This window comes from Lithobates pipiens, unplaced genomic scaffold (assembly GCF_037356315.1).
Source record: "Lithobates pipiens isolate NorthernLeopardFrog02 unplaced genomic scaffold, aLitPip1_a1.2 Scaffold_28, whole genome shotgun sequence".
Taxonomy (NCBI): domain Eukaryota; kingdom Metazoa; phylum Chordata; class Amphibia; order Anura; family Ranidae; genus Lithobates; species Lithobates pipiens.
Genome location: NW_027507789.1, coordinates 193821153 through 193844515, shown reverse-complemented (window position 1 = coordinate 193844515; position 23363 = coordinate 193821153). Strand labels below are relative to the sequence as shown.

The 23363-nt window shown below is 45.8% G+C and overlaps 1 protein-coding gene and 1 long non-coding RNA gene across 2 annotated transcripts in view; one reads left to right on the top strand and one right to left on the bottom strand.

The window, feature by feature from the left end:
- LOC143935974 (uncharacterized) overlaps positions 1-14728 on the top strand; it is a 63282-nt gene extending 48554 nt beyond the window's left edge. Inside the window, exons 2-3 of the long non-coding RNA XR_013263593.1 lie at positions 3729-9735; positions 14341-14728. This is a non-coding gene — a long non-coding RNA (uncharacterized LOC143935974). The remainder of the gene's footprint in view (positions 1-3728; positions 9736-14340) is intronic.
- The window catches only part of HNF4A (hepatocyte nuclear factor 4 alpha), a 199420-nt gene that overhangs the window by 156556 nt on the left and 19501 nt on the right, over positions 1-23363 (bottom strand). The window lies entirely within an intron of this gene.

Genomic DNA, 23363 nt, shown 5'->3' with positions numbered 1-23363 from the left:
GGATTTACACGGCCGAAGGTTGCATTGCAGTGTATTGGACGTCGTATTTCTAGTCCCGTCGTACGTGCTGTACACGTCATCGCGCAAGCTTTCAGCGGACTGTCTGTTCATCGTGTGTGGTCAAGTCCGTTCATTCAAAAGTTGGACGGACTGTCTGTCGGATTGTCTGACGAACTTAGTTGGGCAGACAATCTGCCCGTGTGTACGTGGCCTAAGTCATTTCTGATGTGAAAATATTGGGAACACCAGCTGCAATTTTAGGTTAGGCTGACGGTAGAAGTGCTGGCTTAGGTGACGGAAAAGATGACTGACACTATGTCATATCTACAGTCTCCAATATCCAAAGCTCCATATTACATACACTAGTGTTGGGTGTAATGTTTGTTTGGAGAAAATTCAAATGTCTGCTTGGAGCAGCAGAATCGGGTCTCTCAGAATATACAATAAAAAGTGAATACCCCCATTATGTATACTGGAGGACCCCGTCACAAGCAAGGGTTGATAAAAATAGTTTTTTACTGGAGTGCCCCTTTTTGCTGTCTAACTTTTCTTTCAATATCAAGCAAATTTAAAATGCTTTGCTGTCACATCCGCCTCCACTACAAGCACATCAATACTTGTGTTATATATCTTTATTAGTATTAAGTTTGCGTGTTCCAATTGGAATGCCTTGCGTGCAGTACAGGCTGATGTTCTCATTAGTAGGCTATAAAAGGATTTTGCTCTTTATGGATTTACAATACCCTTCTTAGGAAAATAGAAAACCTTGGTGCACAGCGCCACCTCCAGTCCATTTTACATTTTGCAGCTTTAGCTTTGCAAAAGATTTTACTGCTTTACAGAGTATAATCTAACAATTCGCTCAGGTTTGTTGATTTAGCAGGGCAGTAATTTTGTAAATGATGGCTGTATTTTCTTTAACATTAAACACTACCTTTTCACCCTAGAAAGTAAACAGATTGATAGATCATTCCCACGTTCAGGTGTGTTACGTACTAAATGTGTCACCCCGGGGACTCTCTGCTTCCATGACTGCAATAACTGCTGACTATCGGTGTAGTAACGCCAGCTACTACAGTGATTATTAGCTTCCACAGGGATCGCTAATGGGCGAGGTATGCATACTTAAAGCGGGAGTCCGCCGTTTTTTTTTTTTTTAAAGCCAGCAGCTACAAATACTGCAGCTGCTGACTTTTAAAATAATGACACTTACCCGCCCAGCGCGCCTGCGATGTCAGCACCCGAAGCCGATCTCTCGATCGGCTCTTGGGTGCTGCCCCCGCCATCTTGGGTATGGGAATCAGGAAGTGGAGCCTTGCGGCTTCATTTCCCGGTTCCCTACTGCGCATGCGCGAGTCGCGCTGCGCAATAAGGATGGTCCCCGCTGTCTCTAGGATCCGTGTGTTTCCCAGCAGGCAGCGGGGGACCTTCAGAAAGGGGCATCGATTCTGCGGAAAGGGGCGTAGCTTCTGCAGAATCTACGCCGGAAGTGGGTGCAGATACCTGTACTGTACAGGTACCTGCACCCCCCTCCCCCCTGAAAGGTGCCAATTGTGGCGCCGGAGGGGGGGAGGGTTCAAATGAGCGGAAACTCTACTTTAGGGTGGACCTCCACTTTAAATTGGTCCAAGATAGACCAATGTAACAATTCAATAAAATTCATACCTATACTTCAGCTTCAACTTAACAGCTGTCCTAGTGATCCTGCCATAATAACTAATTCTTGGTGATCCTGCCATGGAAGTCCTTGTTCTGGCACTGCTTGTTATAGGGTGACAACACCTCTTTCCTGTGTTGTGACCAGGGTCGGGACAAGGAATGGGCGGGAGGGGGCAGTTGCCTTTGGCAGAAATGTTTCACTGTAGAGATGGGGGGCACCTTCCTGTCGTTCCAAGGCTGACTGGAGTAGTGACAGAGGCAGCGATTTTAAGAGAGCAACTGCTAGGTGTAGGATCCCCTAAGCTTGCACATCATGAATGGGGAAGGGGGGGGGGGGGGGGCGACATTTGGCATCTTAGCCCTGGATGACCTTGTCCCGCCACTGGTGGTCATCCTTGCTGAAACACATCACACAGATATAGTCCAGTATTGTCACCACCAGGAAGTTGGTCCAGAGCAATGATGGGCAGCTTATGTTTGAGTGAATGCATTTTTAGATTGTAAGCTCACATTGTCTTGCATTGTAAGAGCTGTGCAAACCTGTAGGCAGGTCCCTACAGAGAAGGTTTTAGCAAGATTAGTTATCCTGCCCAGGTGGGGAAGGGATTAAACCTTGCTCTCCAGTTTGCCAGGCTTTTCTTGGCTCTGCCCTTCTTCCTGTGCTGTAAAAAACTAGGGGGTGAGGTGCTGCTCAGGGGGTTCTGCTTGCATGGGAAGAAGCGAGGCCAAGCTTAAAGATGTAATGGGAAATCATTACACATGGGACACTGAGAAGGGACTGTAGTCCCATGGATCATAGGAATATTGGAGGAATGTGCCAGGTTTGGAGGACACCATTTATGGACTTGCACCTTGTGCCTTGACGTGGCTCTGTGGCTCACGCATGCATTTGCAAATGCGTGCGGACTAAACACCTATTTTTAACGCATACTGTTAGACAGGTTAATTTGGTTGTCTGCGAGCTGGTGGTAAGTAGGCTTTGGTTTTTCCCTGGGCATTCCCCAGACATTGTTGTTACCCTGTTAAGGTACACCTGGGCAGTCTGAGCTTAGACAGATAGGTGTCATGTTTGTAGAGAGAGAGTTCAGTAAAGTCTTTTGAAACTTTCTAAACTTGGTCTGAAGCTATTTAAGGGGTGCAGTGTGGGGCGTATCAAAGAATGGGGCCTGTGAAGCATGCATAGCTCCCAACTGTCCCTGATTTTAAGGGACCATCCCTGATTTGGAACAAAGTCCCTCTGTCACTTGGTCCTCCTCATTTGTCCCTCATTTTGGTCTGATCTATATAGTTGTACAGTCATCGGTGGCCACAAATATTGGCATCCCTGCATTTCGGTCAGATAATGCACCACTTCGCCCAGAAAATTGTTGCAGTTACAAATGTTTCGGCATTCTTGTGTATTTCTTTTATTTGCATTGGTATGACAAAAAAATGGAGAAACAAAAAGCCAAATCTAATACATTCCACCAAAAACTCCAAAAATGTACTGGACACAATTATTGGCACCTTCTCGAAATTGGAAGAAATAATTGCATTCCAAGTTTGTGATGCTGCTGTAATTTGTAATTAAACTCACCTGTATCAATTAACAGGTGTTGACAATATAGAATGACACTGACTACCCGTTAAGGCCAGGTTCACACTGCTGCGAACGGGAGATCCGGACGTAATTCGCACCGCACTGCAGTGCAAATCACATCCGATCTCCGTAGCGATGCGAGTTCAGCCATACAGATAGTATGGCTGAATTCGCATCGCTCCCGCAGCAAACTCGCACGGGACCCTTTTTTTGGTCCGCAGCAGAATCGGATCGCATGGGCGTTCACACAATGCGATCCGATTCCTGTGCGAGTCGGCAGATCGCACTGCGATATGCGATCGGATCTGGGGGTGTCATTAACATATCATTGACACTCCCAGCCGTTCGCATAGGGCAGTGTGAACTGCCGGCGGGAGTCGTGCGATGCGGGAAAACGCCGCGGATTCGCGGCGTTCCCGCATCGCAGCGGTGTGAACCCAGCCTAAAATGGTGAAAAAATTACTCAACCTTTCTGTTGTTTGTCTCACAGAGCATGGAGAAAAGAAAGAGCAGCAAAGAATTGTGGAAAAGCATGGTCAATCTCAAAGTTACAAGTCCATCTCCAGAGATCTTAATGTTCCTGTGTCCATTGTGTGCAACATTGTCAAGAAGATTACAGCCCGTGGCACTGTAGCTAATGTCACCCGGATGTGGACGAAAGAGTAAAATTGATCAAAGATTGCAAGGAAGGATTGTTCAAATGGTGGATAAAGGACCTTGATCAACTTCCAGACAAATTCAAACTGACCTTCAGGCACAAGGTAATATATACATCGCCATCTGAATAAAAAGGGGACGCTATGGTCAGAGACCCAGGAGGACCCCACTGCTGACAGAGAAATATAAAAAAGCCAGATTGGAATTTGCCAAAACTTACCTGAGGAAGCCAAAATCCTTTTGGGAGAATGTGCCGTGGACAGTGGAAACAAAATGACAGCTTTTTGGTAAAGCCCATCGTTCTACTGTTTTCAGAAAAAGAAATGAGGCCTTTAAAGAAAAGAATAAAGTCCCTACAGTCAAACATTGTGGAGGTTCACTGAAGTTTTGGGGTTGCTTTGCTGCTTCAGACACTAGATGTCTTGACGGTGTGCATGGCATTATGAAATCTCAAGACTACCAAAGAATTCTGCGGTGCAATGTAAGGCCCAGTGTCAGAAAGTTGGGTCTCTGCCAGAGGTCATGGGTCTTACAGCAGGTCAATGACCCAAAGCACATGTCAAAAGCACCCAGAAATGGTTTAAGACAAAGCACTGGTACTGAAGTACTGAACTGGCCAGCGATGAGTCCAGATCTAAATCCCATAAAGTACCTGTGGAAATATCTCAAAACAGCAGTTGGTAAATTGACCCCTTCCAACCTTAGAGACCTGGAGCAGTTGGCTAAAAAAGAGTGGTCCAAAATCTCAGTAGAGAGGTATAAGAAACTCCGGTTACAGGAAGCGATTGATTTCAGTTATTTTTTGCAGGGGGTGTGCTACCAAATATTAAAATTGGGGGTGTCCATTTTGGGGGTACCGCCATAATGTTTGACTTCCAAATGACTGTGGTCCTGCTTGGTCCTGAGCAATGATTCCTACAAACTGCCCACACTATATAAATCCTGTATTATAAAATAATAACACTAATGATAATAATAATAATATAGACATGACTTGGTTGCAAATAGACTGCAGCTGCACTCAGATACACAAAATGGATGAAAAAACAGCTATAAAATGGCAGTTGAGATTTGGCACACTATGGGACGAGTTAGCCCCTGCACACACGGTTGGAAATTCTGACGGAAGAGGTCCGATCAGACCATGTTGTCCGATAATCCGACCGTGTATGGGCTACATCGGATCTGACCAACAAAGTTTGAGGGCTGGATATAAAATTTTCCGAGAACATGATCCGATCAGACTTTGTCCGATCGTTTGTAGAGAATTCCGATCGGACAAAGTGCCACGCATGCTCAGATCAAATTACGAGACCAAAGCTATTGGCTACTAGCCTCAACGTAGTCCCGTCGCAACGAACAAACGTCATCACGTTCCAAACAATCGGATTTTCCGACAACTTTGTCCGACCGTGTGTATGCAACGCCAGTTTCGGACAAAATCCGGCGGAAAAAATCCAAAGGATTTTGTTGTCGGAATGTCCGACCGTGTGTAAAAGGAGCATACAGAATCTGGTACAGCTGGTACCCAATCAGCTTCTAGCTTCAGCTTGTTTAATTAAGCTTTGATAATAAAACCTGGAAGCTGATTGGTTACTACAGTGGGGAAAATAATTATTTGATCCCCTGCAGAGTTTGTAAGTTTGCCTACTTACAAAGAAATGGTCTATCATTTTATCATATGTGTATTTAAAATGGAGACAGAATATCAACCAAAAATCCAGAAAAAAACACAAATGCTATAAACTTGGTTGCAGTTTAGTGAGTAAAATAAGTATTTGATCCCCAAGAAAAACATGGCTTAGTACTTGGTGGAGAAACCTTTGTTGGCAATCACAGAGGTCAGACGTTTCTTGTAGTTGGTGACCAGGTTTGCACACATCTCAGGAGGGATTTTAATCCACTCTTCTTTAAATCCTTACGGTTTCTTGGCTGTCGCTTGGCAACTTGAACTTTCAGCTCCCTCCATACATTTTCTATAGGATTAAGGTCTGGAGACTGGCTAGGCCACTCCCTGACCTTAATGTGCTTATTTTTGTGCCATTCCTTTGTTGCCTTGGTGGTATGCTTTGGGTCATTGTCTTGCTGGAAGACCCATCCAGGACCCATCTTCAGTGTTCTGGCTGAGGGAAGAAGGTTCTCATCCAAGATTTTACAATACATGGCTCCATCCAAGTCGGCCTGTGTCTTTAGTCACTTCAGCCACGGAAGGATTTACCCCCTTCCTGACCAGAGCATTTTTTTTGCGATTCGGCACTGCGACGCTTTAGCTGACAATTGCACGGTCGTGCGACATTGCACCCAAACAAAATTGATGCCCTTTTTTTCCCCACAAATAGAGTTTTCTTTTGGTGGCATTTGATCCTCTCTGCTGTATTTTTTGCGCTTATAAACAAAAAGAGCAACAAGAGAAGACTCACTGAACTGCAACTCAATTTATAACATTTGTATCATGTGTTTTTTTTTTTCTGGATTTTTGGTTGATATTTTGTCTCTATTAGTTAACCACTTGCCGCCCGCCCTATAACAGAAACACGGCGGCAAAGTGGTTTAAAAATCCTGACCGGACGTCTTATGACGTGATCAGGATTTTGAGCCCCGGGGGCGCACAGCACGGCGATCGTTGTTGCGGTGTGCCAGTCTGACACCCGGCAACTACGATCTCGGTAAAGAGTCTCAGACGGAGACTCTTTACCATGTGATCAGCCGTGTCCAATCACGGCTGATCACAGTGTAAATGGGAAGAGTCGGTGATCGGCTTTTCCTCACTCGCGTCTGTCAGACGCGAGTAGAATATAGCTGATCGGCTGCTCCTCTGACAGGGGGGGGTCTGTGCTGATTGATTATGAGCGCAGCCCCCCGAGGATGCCCACACTGGACCACCAGGGACGCCACCAGACCACCAGGGATGCCCAGCACAAGGTATGCCACCCTAGACCACCAGGGATTCCAGTCAGTGCCCACAGTGGATGCCAATCAGTGTCCACAATGGATGCCAATCAGTGCCCACAATGGGCATCACTGATTGGCATGCATTATTGTTTGGCACTGATTGGCATCCTTCAGTACAGTTAATACAATACAATGCCGCCTATCAGTGCCCATCCGTGCCGCCTATCAGTGCCCATCCGTGGCCGCCTATCAGTGCCCATCCGTGCCACCTATCAGTGCCCATCCATGCCCATCTGTGCCGTCTATCCATTCCCATCTGTACCGCCTATCCATGCCCATCTGTACCGCCTATTCATGCCCATCCATGCCGCCTATCCATGCCAATCTGTGACAGCTATCAGTGCCAATTTGTGCCACCTATCAGTGCCCATCCGTGTCGCCCATCAGTGCCACCTATCAGTGCCCATCAGTGCCGCCTATCAGTGCCCAGTGTCACCTATCAGTGCCCATCAGTGTCGCCTATCAGTGCCACATATCAGTGTCCATCAGTGCCACTTCATTGGTGCCACCTCATCAGTGCTCATCAGTGCCGCCTTATAAGTGCCCGTCAGTGTAGCCCCATCAGTGCCCATCAGTGAAGGAGAAAACTTACTTATTTACAAAGTTTTGAAACTGGAACAAAAAAAAAACATTTTTTTTCAAATTTTTTTTATTTGTTTAGCAAAAAATAAAAACTGTAGAGGTGATCAAATACCACCAAAATAAAGCTCCATTTGTGGGAAAAAAATTATAAAATTTTCATTTGGGTACAGTGTAGCATGACCGCGCAATTGTCATTCAAAGTGCGACAGCACGGAAAGCTCCCCACTGTATGGACAGCCGCACCCGATTCTGTGTGCTCCAGTTGTAGTAAATCTCTCCTATATGTCATGCAGTTAGGGTTTCCATCTACTTTAAAAAAAGTGCTGATCACATCCATTACAAAGGAAGATCAAATCCCTTTCTAGAGGCAAATGGGCAGCCCAAACATGAAAAGCGTTATCCTTCCTCCATTGTAATCCCCAATGCAGAATTTAACTATCAAATTATCCAATGAGATTGAGGAAATGATGTGAACAAACGGCACCTGACAAATAGAATGTTTTATTATTGAAGATAAAAGCATGGATGATAAGTGAAGGGATCGGTGTCCGCACACACCTGTATAATTAGCAAGGACATCATATAATAGTATACACAACAATCCGACTATTGTACGCAGCAGAACAAAGGCTTATACACACCCAATTAGCACCAGACACTAGTGGAGTTCTGCTATTATATACAGGCAATGCATCTCTCTTCTAAGCAAGGAACAAGAATGACCTGTTTTTGTTGAAAAAGCTTTATATTTTTTACAATGCGGAAACAAATGACATTGGCCACGCACAGCCACATTGTATCAATTACAAGCAAAAATTCATATAAATTTCAGCATTGTGCTTAGATAACATGCGGTGACAACCATTACCATGCACGTCAGTGTGCTCTGTATGCGCCTTTCCCCAACACTTATAAATAGAATGGCCGTACACACTTCACCTACATGTAATAAAACAATTGTTGTGCTTTGGAATAAAATGAACTCCAGAACAGCATACAATGGAAACTTGCATGTGTAATAGAGAATTCATTATGGCGGGAATCAAACTACAAAGAAAAAGGCCTTTTCTGTCCCAATTGGGAGCTGCGACGTGGACTGCGGACCTCCCCTCCACCCTGTTCTGACGTGGGGGCTTCCACATTGTGCATCAACGTCATGCATCCCATGCTGGGCGCGCGGCGTCCTCGTGGCGCTGCATGGTGTCTTGTCGAATACTGTCCCCCATCGGATAGTGTCCGCCCTGTACTACGCTTGCGCAGTATGGAGGACAATGGAGGCGCAGAAAGTTTCAGATGATGAATGGCGTCTGCTCACTTAATAGTACCTTTTGCCCTGAGTCCAGGTTCAAGCCCCACCATCCATGTGGACATAGAGTTAGAATAAAAATTTGCAGAGCGATGCGAGGCCACGCCCGAAGCGTGGCGAGCAAAGTGAACCTACCAGGGGCCCTGTTACTAAATGCTGTTTTACATCTTTTACATCTCATGTCCACTTGGATGGTGGGGGCTTGAACCTGGCCTCAGGGCAGAAGGTAATATTAAGTGCACAGGTGCCGTTCATCTTCGGAGACTTTCTGCGTCTCCTTGTCCTCCATACTGCGCAAGCGATGCGCCTGTGCAGTACGGGGCGGACACTATCTGATGGGGGGGGGTCACTTCTCGGCAGAACACTGGCTGAGTGATTAACACCAGCTAGCACATCTTGGGCTGGTTTGTTTGGCACCTCTAGCTGTGTGGCCATGGTGGCTTGGCTACCTGTTTGGTTTGCGCCATCCCCCCCCCCCCCCCGTGAGCTTTGGGGGCATGGTTGTGGCGGCACTCCCTATATGAGCCTCTCCCCCTGTTGGGTCTCACACTTAGAACTGGCCATACTACTTACCTTTGTGGAACACGATGCACCTTGGCACTTTTGCTCCCATTCACTTTGTCTCAGGTATTCATTTATTTTTTCTCACCAATCACCTATCATCTGTTTCCCATCACAGTCTACCCTTGTCATGGATTTTTTTTTTTCCTGAACTGCATTCTTTCACTCTGTTTTACTTTTTTCTGATACATATTTCACATTATTTTTATCCTTAATTTATTAGTCTTTTTTTGTCACCCTTTTTTTTTTCACAGTGATTTCCCATATTGGGGTCACCCCATTCAGTTTACACCCCTGTCGCTGCATACGCTTTGACCCACTCGAGGCGCTGTTTATTGTTGGCTGTTGTCGCCCTGTCGCGTCCCCTCAGCTCCCGGGGTTGGAATTTTTGGCTGGTCTGAGATTTTCATGGCCGCAACAGCATTGCGCAAATGCATATGTAAGTGTGCGGGCTAATTAAGTTCATGGGGGGTTCTCTCATGTCCTACATTTGCCCTTATGGGTCATTTTAGAATATCTAAATATCATTGCTTTTCTTATCTATAGATAACTACTATGGTTTTTTCTCCTGATGAGAGGCTATAAGGTCTTGAAACACGTAGAGCAGGGATATGCAATTAGCGGATCTCCAGCTGTGGCAGAACTACAATTCCCATGAGGCACAGCAAGACTCTGACAGCCAAAAGCATGACACTTAGATGCAGAGGCATGATGGGACTTGTAGTTTTGCAACAGCTGGAGGTCCGCTAATTGCATATCCCTGGCGTAGAGGTAACAACTACCGAAGTGCATACATTCATGAACTTTTTATGGACGTCCCTTTTCATTTATTTGATCCTTTTCTCATTTCCTCTTAGTGATACTTCTATGTGTCATTAATTTGTACAGGTATTAACTACAATGTAAGTATTTATGCACCAACTATTTCATGTATTTGTATAATATGTAATAATTTCTTGTTGTCAATTAATGTGCAATACTTTGTTCTAATTAATTGTAAAAATATTGATATATAGCAAAATGCATAAAAATTAAATATGAACATTTTATGACAATTTGAACCATTTAAAAGCTGTCTTTCATTCAATCTGTCCAATTGCTCCTGTGTGCTTCATGTAAAGTCCCACCTCTTGCTCTTTTTAAATGAACCAGGATGGAGGAGGGGACTTGAACAGCCCTCGTTACACCTCATTTAAAGTCCTGAACACTCTTTTTCCTCATCTTTACAAAGAAAAAGACTGTGCATGCAGCGCCATCCTGAAAGTCAAAAGGGAAAAAAAAAACCCTAATAAAAAGAGAGGAACAAGTTATGGGACTTTTAAATGCAGGAAGAGGTCAGCAACCTTTTTCCACTTAAGGGCTGGATTCAATGTATGTGAATGCATGGAGGGCCACATTCACCTGCTAATAAATGAAGATAATAATCTGGACCCTTTTACATGACAGCTCCCGCAATCCTGGACCCCTTTACATTACACAGCTCTGCACCTCTGGACTCCTTTACATTACACAGCCCCCACACTTTGGACTCCTTTACATTACACAGCCCCCATACCTCTGGTCCCCTTTACATTACACAGCTTCCATACCTCTGGTCCCCTTTACATTACACAGCCCCCGTACCTCTGGACCCCTTTACATTACACAGCCTCTGCACTTCTGGAAAACTTTATATTACACAGCCCCTGCACCTCTGGATCCCTTTACATTACACAGCCCCCCCCCTGCATATTACACAGCCCCCCCCCCCCCATTTAATGCTTTAAAATTGCGCGCACTCGTGGAATATCGACAAACTACGGTACTTAAAAAGCTCCATAGGTGACTCTTTAAAAATTTCTACAAGTCAACAGTTTAGAGTTACAGAGAAGGTCCTGTGCTCGAATTATTGCTCTCGTTGATCACGGCAATACCTCACATGTGTGGTTTGAACACTGTTTAGATTTTCGGTTGAGAGCACGGAGGGGCGCTTTACATTTTAAGCCAATTCTGGCTTCGTTCTGGTCTCCGGACAGTGCCGGTTGGTCGCTCGTAACTTTTGGTGGGACAGGAGAGCCCGGGCAAGCCACGGGAGGTGCCGTCCCCTCCCGCTGCTTGGGATAAAGCCACATTGGTTCTTATCCCAAGAAAGCAGACCGGGGTTAAAATGTCCGCGAGCCGGGTGCACGTAAATTCATCATGTAGATTGACGGGCCACGAGGCATAAAGGGAATCAACTAATCTACAGTAGATATTAAAAATCGTGTCTATTATAAATGCAGGTGTAAAAAGAACAATGCATGAATCCACATAAAATCATATCTGCTCAGATTACTCATGAGATTTAAATTAGAAGCGCATATGTGCAGCATACAATATCAACGCATTTCACGGTAGTGGCTTCTTCAGGACAGGCACTGCAGTGTAGATTAGCATCCATTGAAAAAGATACAGCATACCGTCTGAAAATAGTATAATTCATAAACTATTATATAAAATATATAATGATAATTGTATAAACAACAGGAGAAGGGAAGGGGAAGGAAAGGCATTTTTTCTGCCTCTAAACGCTGATCTTCTAATATGACTGTAAACGCCTATGTGTGTATGATCATATAGAACATAGAGGTGCATTTAGATGCTGAAAAAAGTAAAACTCCTGTAAATGCTGAGTTTTTTTTACATCCTGTGTGCATGAGGCCTTTCTCAGAATTGGAGTTTCCCTTTCAACCACTTGCCGCCCACACATAGTGCATTTACTGCGACAAGGCAGCAGCTACAGACTTGGCAGTGTACTAGTATGTCACTGAGCATATGCGCACTAGCGCATCCACTGAGGCATGCAGCGGCGCAATCCAGTGATCGCTCCTACCTGGTGGACACAGCAGATCATGGCACTCGGTACCCAGCCACTTTGAATGGTCGGGGTATCATATGATCACTATGATTGGTCATAGCGATCCCATGATTACATGTAACGCTGTGATTGGCCGAGGTACCATGTGATAGCCGTTGGCCAATCAGAGCACTCTGTACCATGTGATTAGCTAAAGCCAGTAACGGGTCACAGGCTGTCATGAATGAAAGCCATTCATGAGCGTTAAATGTATTGCTTATAACAGTGATCAGCAATAATAGTGTAATAGATCACCCCCCAGAGCAGTACAGTGTTACCATGGTGACACTGAACTACTCTGATCACAGGATGTAAAAAAAATATACATGTAAGAAAAGGAAAAAATAAAAAAAAACGTAAAAAAAGAAAGAAAAGGAAAAAAAAGTAATAAAAACCTGTTTTTTTTTTTTTTTTTTTTTTAAATACTGTCACCAGTCATGATACTGTACTGCACTGGTGACAGTATATTAAAAAAAATCCTTGATCACCCCACCCAGAGTAGTACAGGGTTACTATGGTGACACTGAACTACTCTAATGACAGGATGTTAAAAAAAAAACAAAAAAAAAATGTTTTAAAAAATTGAATAAAGCTATTGTGTTTTTTTTTTATTTTTTTTTATTTTTTTACATACTGTCACCAGTCAGTATACCTGATCACTCACAGTATATAAAAACAAACTGTGAAAAAAAAAAAATCATTTCTTAATTTTTCCAAAAAATTGTGACAAAAAAAAGTACAACTTCATAAAACCTGCCATGCCTCTTACTAAATACACTGGACTGTCTTCTTTCCAAAAAAGGGGTAATTTGAGGGGTATTTGTACTGTCCTGGCATTTTAGGGCCTCAAGCGATGAGATAGACCATCAGTACATTGGGACTCTGTGTACACTACCTTAAAAATAAAACACTCCTAGTAGCTGCTTTTGAGCATTTTTCTGCTTGTAAAAGCATATATGTAGTGTTGTCCTGTGTGTCCATGCACACTATTTTAGTCTAGAAGTGTTTCTGAAGCTTCAGCTTCTAAGAGCAAAAGAAAAAACTTTTTTTGTTTGCGTTTTTTGGGAGTGATTTGCTGGCAGAAAAAAAAAGCCGAATGCTCCTAACCGCTGCTAACTAACGTTTTGAATTTGTTTCTTAGGCTGGGTTCACACTGCTGCGGGGGGAGATCCGGATGTGATTCGCACCGCAAATCACATCCGATCTCCGTAGCGATGCGAGTTCAGCCATACAGATAGTATGGCTGAATTCGCATCGCTCCCGCAGCAAACTCGCACGGGACCCTTTTTTTGGTCCGCAACAGAATCGGATCGCATGGGTGTTCACACCATGCGATCCGATTCCTGTGCGAGTCGGCAGATCGCACTGCGATATGCGGACGGATCTGGGGGTGTCATTAACATATCATTGACACTCCCAGCCGTCCGCATAGGGCAGTGTGAACTGCCGGCGGAAGGTGTGCGATGCGGGAAAACGCCGCGGATTCGCAGCGTTCCCGCATCGCAGCGGTGTGAACCCGGCCTTAAGAAGAACTGGACAGAAGAAAAAGAGGATGAGTCACATTACAGGAAACGCCAACAAACGCCAATGCTCGCTGCCAAAAGCCGGCACAAAAAAAGCGAATTATGAGCATTATGGCCATTTTTTTTGTTTCGCTTTTAATGTGCATGGAGCCTATAACTTTCACACAAACCAATTAATATACACTTATTGGGATTTTTCTTTACCAAAGACATGTAGCAAAATACATTGTGGCCTAAACTTATGAAGAAATTCGATTTTATTGGATATGTTTTATAACAGAAAGTAGAAAATATTGTTATTTTTAAAAAAAATTCAGGCTTTTTTAGTTTATATAATAAAAAATAAAAAAATCCAGTGGTGATCAAATGCCACCAAAGGAAAGCTCTATTTGTGGGAAAAAAAAGATAAAAAATGTAATGTGTACATATTGCATGACCAAAGTAGCACAAAAAAAGGGGGTAAAATCTTCTGAAGTTCGTGAGGTTAAAAGTCATAATTTACATTATATGTTTTGCAAGGGTGACAAGGAGATATTGGTGATTGGGTATGTGCAATTTAGCAATGTGGTCAAGACTGAACACATGGGTGCTGAGTATGCATCATATATTTTTATTGACTTTATTTGCTTTTTCCTTTTTTAAACAGGAGCCATATTCACTCCATCACCGTGATCAAACATGCCATGGCATAGAAGAATCATTCAAAATGGATGAGTATATAGGTGACGCAAGGATACTGAGACCGCCTGGGAACCCAACTTTACTGCTCCTCTCACCTGTTCTAGAATGGTTTAAGGCTCAAGATTAGGAATTAGTTGAACACCCACCCCGGTTCGGTTCGCACCAGAACATGCGAACACCGTTAAAGTCTATGGGACACAAATGTGAAAAAATACTAATTTCAAAGGCTTATATACAAGTTATTGCCATAAAAAGTGTTTGGGGACCTGGGTTTTAAAAACGGTCGTTTTTTCACGAGCAGTGATTTTAATAATGCTTAAAGTGAAACAATAAAAATTAAATATTTCTTTAAATATTGTGCCTGGGGGGGTGTCTATAGTATGCCTGTAAAGTGGCGCAGATTTCCCGTGTTTAGAAAAATACCACGGCAAAATGACATTTCTAAAGGAAAAAAAAGTCTGCTAAAACTGCTTGCGGCTGCGTACACCACCAGAAGTGTAGTAGAATGCGTACACCACAGAATGAACTGTAGATATAGGCTACGTTAGAAGCAGAGTAATATATATATATATATATATATTTATGGCTGGAGCCCTATGGCCGATACGTATCTGAACAAAACAAGCTTATCATGAGACACCTTCTATGAAATGGACCTGAAAGTGTGCCCTGGTCTAATGGACGGTATACCAAAATAAGGGGGCATACCCAGTAATTACAGTGGTGTGAAAAAGTGTTTGCCCCCTTCCTCATTTCCTGTTCTTTTGCATGTTTGTCACACTTAAGTGTTTCGGAACATCAAACCAATTTAAACAATAGTCAAGGACAACACAAGTAAACACAAAATGCAATTTGTAAATGAAGGTGTTTATTATTAAAGGTGAAAAAAATCCAAACCATCATGGCCCTGTGTGAAAAAGTGATTGCCCCCCTTGTTAAAACATACTATAACTGTGGTTGTCCACACCTGAGTTCAATTTCTCTAGCCACACCCAGGCCTGATTATTGCCACGACTGTTCACAATCAAGGCATCACTTAAATAGGAGCTGTTTGACACAGTAAGGTCCACCAGAAGATCCTTAAAAGCTACACATCATGCCGAGACCCAAAGAAATTCAGGAACAATTTAGAAAGAAAGTAATTGAGATCTATCAGTCTGGAAAGGGTTATAAAGCCATTTCCAAAGCTTTGGGAATCCAGCGAACCACAGTGAGAGCCATTATCCACAAATGGCGAAGACATGGAACAGTGGTGAACCTTCCCAGGAGTGGCCGGCCGCCCAAAATTACCCCAAGAGCGCAGCGACGACTCATCCAAGAGGTCACAAAAGACCCCACAACAACGTCCAAGGAACTGCAGGCCTCACTTGCCTCAGTTAAGGTCAGCGTTCATGCCTCCACCATCAGGAAAAGACTGGGCAAAAATGGCCTGCATGGCAGAGTTCCACGGAGAAAACCACTGCTGAGCAAAAAGAACATCAAAGCTCGTCTCAATTTCTCAACAACACATCTTGATGATCCCCAAGACTTTTGGGACAACATTCTGTGGACCGATGAGACAAAAGTGGAACTCTTTGGAAGGTGTGTGTCCAAGTTTATCTGGCGTAGAAGGAACACTGCATTTCATAAAAAGAACATTATACCAACAGTAAAATATGGTGGTGGTAGTGTGATGGTCTGGGGCTGTTTTGCTGCTTCAGGACCTGGAAGACTTGCAGTGATAAAAGGAACTATGAATTCTGCTGTCTACCAAGAGATCCTGAAGGAGAATGTCCGACCATCTGTTCGTGTACTCAAGCTGAAACGAACTTGGGTTCTGCAGCAGGACAATGATCCTAAACACACCAGCAAGTCCACCACCGAATGGCTGAAGAAAAACAAAATGAAGACTTTGGAGTGGCCTAGCCAAAGTCCTGACCTGAATCCTATTGAGATGTTGTGGTATGACCTTAAAAAGGCCGTTCATGCTCGAAAACCCTCTAATGTAACTGAATTAGGACAATTCTGCAAAGATGAGTGGGCCAAAATTCCTCCAGGACGCTGTAAAAGCCTCATTGCACGTTATCGCAAATGCTTGGTTGCAGTTGTTGCTGCTAAGGGTGGCCCAACCAGTTATTAGGTTTAGGGGGCAATCACTTTTTCACACAGGGCCATGATGGTTTGGATTTTTTTTCACCTTTAATAATAAACACCTTCATTTACAAATTGCATTTTGTGTTTACTTGTGTTGTCCTTGACTATTGTTTAAATTGGTTTGATGTTCCGAAACACTTAAGTGTGACAAACATGCAAAGGAACAGGAAATGAGGAAGGGGGCAAACACTTTTTCACACCACTGTAGAATGAATATGATTGAAGAGAAATGTTTTTGATAAATGCCCTAAAAAGGGGATGGGAGGGAGGGTATTGCGCACCGGAAACCGACAACTACCACAGGCGAACGGGCTGGTTAAATACCCCCCGGGCTCCTCCCATAAATTCAGGCCACCATACTGGCCTTCTTACTTATGGCTGGAGCCCTATGGCCGATACGTATCTGAACAAAACAAGCTTATCATGAGACACCTTCTATGAAATGGACCTGAAAGTGTGCCCTGGTCTAATGGACGGTATACCAAAATAAGGGGGCAAAACAGTCAGGTAGGGATAAGAGAGTTTTATTGTTTCCTGGTTAATTTTTATTGAGCCAGTTGAGTGAATGCTCGAGACATCTCCACCTGTGGGTTAGGGATGTACCGAGTGAAGCAGGCCGACTTCCACCTGCCCAACCTTTTGATGACGTGGTCCGGGACCCCATGCCGGGATGCGGATGAAGCTGCTCCAATGCGGAAGGAGTGGCCGGAATACTCACTAGGATTGAGGAGCAGGTTGCGGAGGAGAATCCTGACATGCTTAATAAATTGTTGGTTAGTTAGTGGTTTGACCGGGAAGGGCAAAAGTGGGCTAGAGTCCGGGAGCTCGGGCAGCCGAGCGAGAAACTGTGTAAGCATCGTGACCGGGCACCAGGCATTGTTGGTTTTGTAGAGGTGGATATCTACGCCGGTGCCTGTCTGCTGGGTCTTGGTTACCGGGAGGTGGAGGATGAAATGGTCCTGGTGACGGAGCAGATGACGTCTGCGGAGGACTGGGCCGTGTAGGCTGTTGTGAGTGAACTCACCGGGCCGAAGGAAGCCATAGAAGGCTAGGTAAATGGCTGCCTGTATGACCAGACTGGGGAGAACACCAAAGGGGTAGCTGTTGAGTATGGTGGACATGTCCCTGAAGATGGCACTGGTGATGGGGAGCCGCTTGACTTTTACTGGCGGCTGTTGCTTTTGGATGCCGCGTAGTATGGCTCGGACAGCGTGGGACGAGAAAACAGAGGGTTTGGTAGGATCCTGGATTGAAAGGAAGTGCTGAACACCAGCTAAGTATAAGCGAATGGTGTTAAAAGACAAGGCCAGTTGGTTGTGGCAGTACGAGATGAAGGCTAGAATGTGTCTAGCATCTGTGGGGGTGCCTACTGAGGAGGCGACCAGAAATGCGTTGAAGGTTCTCCAGGCTACCTGGTAGGCTTTGAGAGTATTGTCCGATAACGAACGGTTGATGAGCTGCGTGGCTCCTAGTAAATGCGGCTCTAGTCCAGGGTCAACTGCGACCAATGCGGGATAGGCGCTGATGCGGCATCTGCACTGGGAACCTGTAGAAAGAAGGACCGGAAATTAAAGCGGGACAGGGCGTCAGCTGCCCGGTTATATTTCCCTGGGATAAACATGCAGATGACGTTAAATTGGTGCTGTAGTGACAGCTGCACCAGCCTGCGTAGGAAGGACATCACGGAGGGAGATTTAGACCTGCCTTTATTGACAATTTCGGCTGTGGCCTGATTGTCGGTGGTGAAGCCTACCGTTTGTCCGGACCAGGTAGGGCCCCAGAGCTGGGCGGCTGCAACCATGGGGTAGAGCTCGAAGAGTGAAGAGGATTGACTAAAGCCCGGGATGCTAAGTATTTGAGAAGGCCAGGGTCCGGCGAACCAATGGTGGCCAAAAATTGCTGCAAACCCTGTAGAGGCCGCGGCGTCTGTGACTACCTGTGGTGAGAGAGGTGAAATGCACGGGATGAAGAGGGAGATGCCATTCCAGTTGGACAGGAACTCGTCCCACATTGCCAGGTCTGCTAAGGCTGCGGTATCTAGGCAGAGGATATGATCCGGGTCTTGAGCCTGAGACAGGTAGACCAACAGTCGTGAGACAAAGGAACGGCCTTGTGGGATAATGCGCATGGCATAGTTGAGCATGCCCAACAGTGACTGCAGCTGTCTCCTAGTACATCCCCTGGTCCGAGTGAACTCGTGAAGTGCCGCCCTGATGCGGGTTAGTTTGTCAAGGGGCAGGCTGGCTTTCATGGAGCCGGCGTCTAAAATAACACCAAGGAAGGTGATTGAATGTGCGGGTCCGTCCACCTTATGTTCAGCGATGGGAACATTGAGGTTCCCGAAAACGGTCCTTAACTTGTCGAGATCTCTGGGAGGTGCGCCTGGCCGTTCTATCAACAAAAAGTCATCTAAGTAGTGGATAATTTGCTGACAGCTGACCTTGTGTAAGAGAATCCACTCGAGAGATTGGGCAAATATGTCGAACAGCCACGGGCTGCTTTTGGAGCCGAACGTCAACTTCGTAGCGAAGTAGTATTGATCCTTCCACTTAATCCCGTGCCAGCACCAGAGGGACGGGTGGATAGGCAACAGTTTAAAGGCGTCGGATATGTCCGCTTTAGCCAGCCACGCGCCTGTGCCTACTTTAAGGATGGCCTGGATTGCCATGTCCACTGAGGAATATTTTAAGGAGAATTCTTCAGAAGGGATCAATGAGTTTAAGCTAGGAATGTGAGAAGAACGAGGCGCAGACAGGTCATACACTAAACGACTTTTATTGGAAAACTTGCCCTTGACAAGCCCAATAGGGCTAACTCTCCACATATTGAAGGGGGGCTGAGTGAAGGGGCCTATAACGAAGCCTCGATCCACCTCGTTCTGCAGCAGTAGGTCGATGGCCTGTTCGTCAGAGGCTGCTGAGCGGAGGTTTCTGCACTCGTGGGTTTGGTGAGGTAGGGAGATGAGGCCGGTGTGGAAACCTGCGGTGAAGCCGCCTATGAGGAAGGTGGCTAGTGAAGGAGTGGGGTGCGTGTTGAGGTAGAAGCCCAGGCAAAGTACGTCTATACGGCTCAGTCATGAACCTTTGTGCGCTTTGACCTCGCACAAATTTCTGGGGTGCGCCCTGTGGCATATAACGCAGATATGCAGTAGACGGCACTGGCTGTAATTACAAGAACCGTAGTTAAAATTATTGCAGATGGCCGCACCCCCAATGGTTCGGACCGTGCGTCCAAACTTGTCCACCTGGTTTTTAGGTGCCGAGCCTGATGGGCCTGGGGCTGCGGCAGAGGTGGAGGGGAACTCTACCGGGCGAGTAGCCGGTATGTTGGCGCACCAGGGAGCGGTATGGGTGGAGGACTGGCAGATGGCACACAGGGGTGAACGAAGCCCGGCAAAATGCCGGCAGAATAGTTCCGTATCCATCAGGCTCCAGTCTGTGAGAGACTGGAACTGTGCCAGTTTGGCGGCTGCTTTCGCTGAGAAGGAACGATGGTAGTCGTAGAATGCAAAGCCACCATATTTGTACCCCAGGTCCACCACCGTGTGGAGATACAAATCTAGTTCAACCCTCCTGGCAGGAGAGGCTGAGCAAACGACATCTCTGAGCATGCCAAAGGCTAGGGTAAACTCGGGGATGGATAGCTTCCGGTTTAGCCTGGGGTCCTTAGCTTTGAGAACTACGGATACATCCCCCCAGGTGTAAGCCTTGTTCTCTGCCAGGTCATGCACCGAAATGAGCAAGGAGGCAAGGTTAACATCCTTGCCGTCCAAGATGTCCTTCCTAATGCTGGCCGGCACAAGATGTGCTGGACAGACCACGGGACATGTGCCTTCGGTACCTGTTGGTAGTGGAGACGGGACTGCGTCCGGAACAGGGGTGGCTGTAGCTGGAGGTGTTTCTAAGAGGGTCACTCTGGTTTGAACATCCGTGACCGAGCTGGACAGAGACGACACCATGGTATGCAGTTGGCCTATGGCCGAAGAGATGGACTGCAGCGTAGCCTGAGGCGGGGTACTAGGCCCGGCGGTAGCTGGGGGGGTAGAGAGGAGCCTAAACAGCTCTGCCTTCCTAGCTGTGGCTGGGAAGGGAATGCCCCTGCGTCTGAGCTCCGCTGACAGCCTAGGGATAGTCCAGCCCCTGAAAGACTGAATGCTGTCGCCCACTGAAGGCGGGCGAGGTGACAGGGGGGCAGTAAGGTCTTCACTGCTGGTCTGGGACATGGTTCCTGATGGATCGAGCCCCGGGAGTGATGTCCTATCTCTTTTGGGGAAGATAGATGGACGACCGGAACCTATAGAGGATGACAAAGTCAAGACTGTTTCTCTATTTTCCCAAGTGAGCCCACCTGTTGCTTGGGTACTAAGGTGGAAGCGAACGCGAATACACATATATACTGACGTGCCTTCGCCTACATACATATGTGTACCGGTCCGTCTCGCTGTCGCCTTTTCCACTCCTAGCCCTTCTTTTTTTTTTTTTTTTTTTTACCTGGGAGACGACGTCCAAGCTGGTGCAGGGTGGACCTACTAAGCTTTGACTGACCTGGAGAGAGAAACAACAGATGACAATTGTTTGAAGGAGCCTAACAAGGAAACTGGCATGTGACGTAGGCAGTTGGCTAACACAACTGAAGTGCACCGGTGAGTAGATATTTCTCCGCTATGATTCCTAAACCATCACGCCGCTATTCCCTCATTGTTTCTGTTTTCCTTTTGAGATTTCCGTATTTCTCCCCCCTTTTTATTTTTATTTTTTATTTTTTTTCCTCTTCTTTTTTTTTTTATTTTTTTTGGCCCAGCGCCAGACAACCTGTGGAAAAATGAATGAAATGTGGCTGTTCCCTCTGGGGCACGCCGAACCGTATCGATGCATCATAGATGCTACTGGATTCGGATCGGAGCGCTATAAGTGACCATGAAATGAAGCACGATTGCCGTGACAGAGGCACAAACTGGTCGTGTCGTTAGTACAACTGACAGCAGAACGGACTCTGGAGCACGTACTGAAATGAGGGCAATAACCTGGGGCGAACCGGAACGAATCGGTGCATCCGATCGTGCGACTGGATTCGAACCGGAGCGCGGAATGTGACAGTGAAATGAATTGAAGGACTACTGTCATGACAGAGGCCTGGGATGGCCGGCCACAAACTGAGGCTGGAACCAACCCGGATTTCTGGAGCATGCACTGAAATGAGGCCGAAAAAGCTACAAAATGTGGGACCGTCCGGGCGAATCGATGCAAACGAAATGCGACCGGATTCGACCCGGGCGAACTAGATGAGGATGAAATGTTTCCCATGGTAGAGCTGCGACTCGGAGAGGACGCGACTCGCAACCGTCAACGAACGGGCTCTAGCGCATGTACTGAAATGAGGCCAACGACAACTGGGACACGTCGACCAAACCTGTGCGTTTTTGAAAAAAAAACGACTGGTATTGATTCGAACGTAGTGGTGACGTGAAATGATTCCCATGACAGGGCCCGGGTTGAAATGGTAACGAACGGGCTCTGGAGCATGTACTGAAATGAGGCCAAGCTATTTGGGACACGTTTAATCGAACCTGTGCGTTTTTTTTTTTTTTTTTGGCAAACGACTGGTATCGATTCGAACGTAGTAGGTGACGTGAAATGAACCCATGACAGAGACCCGGACGGTTGGAACGAGCGGACTCTGGAGCATGTACCGAAATGAGGCCGAATACCTAGGGGCACACCGGGACGAATCGGCGCATTTAGGTGATGCAACTGGATTCGAATCGGAGCGTAGTAAGTGACAGGTGAAATGAAGAAATGGCCTACGTGAGCCAGTTTGTGGCAGAGGCATGGGTCGTTGTGCCGTAAGATACGACTGGCAACGATATGACACGACGAACAAGATTATGCAACCAGCAGCTAACAAGGTATCACAGACAACCTACCGAACGACGCCCGTGAAATGAAGGGCGTGTGCGGGCATGTGCGACATGAGTGATAACAACCCGGTATCATCCCGAACGATATGACATTTTTAGGGTTTTACGACACTCAAATAAAATAGAAATGAATAGAAATGAAGGTCAATCGAGACCCCTACCTGCGGCAGTCGAGCCGGCGAGATTTGTACAAAACCGGACGGAACACGAAAACTACGAGACTTCCAAGAAGGGAGACGTTTGTCTGAACGGTAATCAAATGGTGATCAACACGAGCTGTCGGCCTAGTGACGTGGTATTGCGCACCGGAAACCGACAACTACCACAGGCGAACGGGCTGGTTAAATACCCCCCGGGCTCCTCCCATAAATTCAGGCCACCATACTGGCCTTCTTACATATACACTGCCACTAACTGAATAACCTGCCTACTTAATCTAAATCAAGCTATCTCTCTGTCCACACCAACAACACTACACAGGGCCCGCCATGTAGGCAGCCTTATAGAGTGTGTTACCTGGACTTAGTCTCCTGAGTCATGATTAGGCTTGTGCAATTCGTTTCGTAACGAATCGAAATTCGGCCGAATTTTGCATCTTTCGGACATTCGGATGCATCCGAATGTCCGAATAAAAAAAATAACAAATTACAACGAATACGAAAGAAATATAACGAATGAATTCGAATGAATTCGACATGATTCGAAATTATTTCAACCGCATTCGAAATTATTTCAACTGCATTCGAAATTATTTCAACTGCATTCGAAATTATTTCAACTGCATTCGACATTATTTCAACCACATTCGAAAATATTTTGTGACCCGACTTTAGGGCCATGTATCTCGGGGTCACTTGGTAGACACTTCAAATTTGGATATGTTGTAGTGCTAGTATTATTGTGTCTGCATACCAAATTTGGGGTTTCTAGCTATAAGT